General features: G+C 41.6%; 1 pseudogene; it reads right to left on the bottom strand.

Moving 5' to 3' along the window:
- Nucleotides 1-1003: 1003 nt before the first annotated feature.
- LOC107852782 overlaps nucleotides 1004-3154 on the bottom strand; it is a 22919-nt pseudogene continuing 20768 nt past the window's right edge.

Here is a 3154-nt window from a genome sequence, read left to right as displayed (position 1 = left end):
AAAAGAGAGAATGTACGGGAATGGTGGGGGCCATATTTCAACCAAATGACATAACAGTGTTTGAACTTATAACCAAAGTTATTAACCTTGAACTGCAGTTTTTTTCATTGCTTTTATTTTTACAGAAAATGCTTCCTCTAGTCTCTACCTTCAAGTATAACCGCGCGCACAGGTTCTCCCAGCAAAATCTCTCGACTCTTATAATCTTAACATCCACAGAACTCTGTACAGCTTTGAGTTTTTGTACTCTTCTAGCGTAATACTTTTCTGAGGTAGAGTATTTTAAGGCTTCACAGGAACCATGGGAGTCTCTCCTATCCAATCTTGGATAGAACAGCCTGTAGTGTAGCCTGTTGTGTGAGGACCATTGCTTCCTCCCATGCACAAATATGTGTGTAATTTTTCTCACTTTTTAAGTTTTTTGTTTCACACTGACATTGATCACCTTTTCTAGGAATATTTGGGTCATTATATGATCCTGAATCTTGAAATGAATATCAATCATTATTTCACAAGACATTAGGAATATGTATGTTCCCCACTTCCTACATCTTGCCAAATTATCTCAAGGAACAAATTGCATCGAGCACCAAATAACATGGTTATGGACAAATATTCATTTGCATTGCTGGACCATCGATCGAACAAAGATCCATACACACGTCCTGTTGATACTTGTCCAGACGTCTGAAAGCAAATCTAATGGCTCCCATCGGTTTCTTGTCTAGTCATACAATTCTTGCCATTTAAATCTAGCTTAGTTCAAGATCACGGTTTTACTAAAACATCAAGTGTGCAATGGCATTAAAGAGAGGCGAACCATACTCTTGCCAACTGCATCTTCTAAAATAGATTGATTGTGACAGACGGTTGCCCTTAATTCAGGTCACCAAGGGCTGACTAACACTTAAAATACAAATTCAAATTCACCAATTCGTTCAGGAACAAAAAAAAAAAATCCAAATGCCGTAACTCCAACATTCATAGGAAAAACAAGAAGATATGTGCACCAATGGCAACTTTGCCTGGCGCATCCGGATTATTTTTTCATTCTGATGACCCTTGAAGAATTTACAACATTATAGCTTAACTCGCTAGCAATGTTAAAGATCCCATTAAACAGGGGACCTTTCACTAAGCATAACCATGGCTTTCTAGTGGACATGTAAAACAAATTACATGAAACAACCATGTAAGGATTCTCTCAAACTTTCTACAGAAAGAAATTCTAAAAGGTCAGCAATCTAATAAAACATTTATGTAAAGACGTTATGGCCAACTTCTAAGAAAGTGACGGGAATCTCAGACGTGATAATAGTGATCTCAAGACCTAATATCATATGATAAATCTTGAAATCTAATCAGCAAATTTGACTTGTATTTCCCAACTTCAGCATCCTCAGCAGACTCGGGAGTGGACTTGATAATTGATATGGCTCCAGCTTGATGTAAGACCACAGCAGCCTCGTCTGCAGTATAAGAATGAGCCCTAAACACAAAATCCATTCAAGCAGAAATACAATCACAGATAACAAGTGCATCAGCAACGTATACCAGTAACATCTGACACTTCTGGAATGTGCCAATTTGAAGTTAACTAAAATCAGGCCTAGCTACATTTTAGTATCATCAGGCAATTGGTTAATTGGTCTTGATCTTCGATTAGTTTCATCAGCCAAACTAGGACAAGGTAGCATGGGCCACACATATAAATTAAGATGTCTTCATACATCTAAAGTTAAATGCCATGCAAAACTGACTCAAGTTGTACAGCATGCTTTTCCTTAAATACACGTGTATCAGGCCACAAGCACCAGAGAATTTCTTGTATACACTCAGAATTCTTTAGCCTGGGTTGATTTCTCAAGTACTGCGCCAAGGTTGACCGGACTTCTACTAGCAAACCATACAATAAGGGTGACCTTTTTTTGACTCAGAAGACTAGAAATATTAATGCATCATAACAAAATACAGGGTAGTCATGGACATTGTGTACTTGATACTAGTAGTATCTGCGGTTTGTCTAACAAAAGTAGTTCCTAATTTGTCTATCCTAACAGCTTCACTGATAAAGGTGGAACTGCCAATTACACAATTACAGAGGACTTCTTGTCTAGCTGATTCTTTTTGCTATTTACTTTGTGCTTTAACAGCTTGGCGGTATAACTGAAGGCATTTATGGCTATTTTTTTCCAAGGAAACATCAAGCATAAAATTAGCTCATAGCACGGAAGTATACATTGAGGAAATGCCCATCAATAGGTAGAGAAGAACTACCAAGAGGTTCAACCAGTAAGCAAACTCCTATTATTAACATTACTTTACAATGTGAAGTACGGTAATATTCTCTGACAGCTAGATGAATGCCCTTCAACTATTGGAAACGGTACAAAACTACCATACATCCGCCTATTAGCCCTTGAATACCACCGACGTTTACCTTTGGGCCCTGTATTACCCTTATTCTTGACGGCCTCCAAATTAAAATTTTCATTAGTGACATGGCACTCCTTCATTGGGCATCCTAGAATTAACTTAAATTAATTAAAAACCCACCCATAACCCGGGTCATCCTAATTAATTTGACCCGCCCCATTTTTATTCAACCCAATGACCCATACGCCCAAAACAATACCCAACATTTCACTTCATCTTTTTCTTACTAGGGTTAAAAAACATTGTTAAATATTATGTTTCATCAGTTTGAATCTTCAGATTCATCCACAATAGGATTCTACAAATTTCAGAATCATCTTCCTTGAAATTAATTACTCTTATTTTAACGAAGCTCTCTCTCCCTACCCTCTCTCCACCCCCAACGGCTCTCTCCCCCTACCCTCTCTCCACCCCCAGCTTACCGGCCCCCGGTCCCCGGCGCTGACCTTCGGCGCCGACCCGATCCGGCCGCCGGCTCCGACCTAAGGTCGCCGGCGCTGACCAGACCGCCGGCTACGACCTCCGGTCGCCGGCTCTCCCTCTCTCTCTCTCTCTCCCTACCCCCTCTCCATCCCAAGCGCACCGGCCCCCGGTCCCCGGCGCCGTCGCTGAACGTCGGAGCCGACCAGATCCGACCGCCGGCTCCGACCTCCGGTCCCCGGCGCTGACCCGACCTGACCCCCGGCCGTCGCTCCCCGGCGTTGACCCGACCCCCCCC

Source organism: Capsicum annuum, chromosome 6 (genome assembly GCF_002878395.1).
Source record: "Capsicum annuum cultivar UCD-10X-F1 chromosome 6, UCD10Xv1.1, whole genome shotgun sequence".
Classification (NCBI taxonomy): Eukaryota; Viridiplantae; Streptophyta; class Magnoliopsida; order Solanales; family Solanaceae; genus Capsicum; species Capsicum annuum.
Note: the sequence above shows the minus strand (reverse complement) of the source record. Positions and strands in the feature narration are given on the sequence as shown.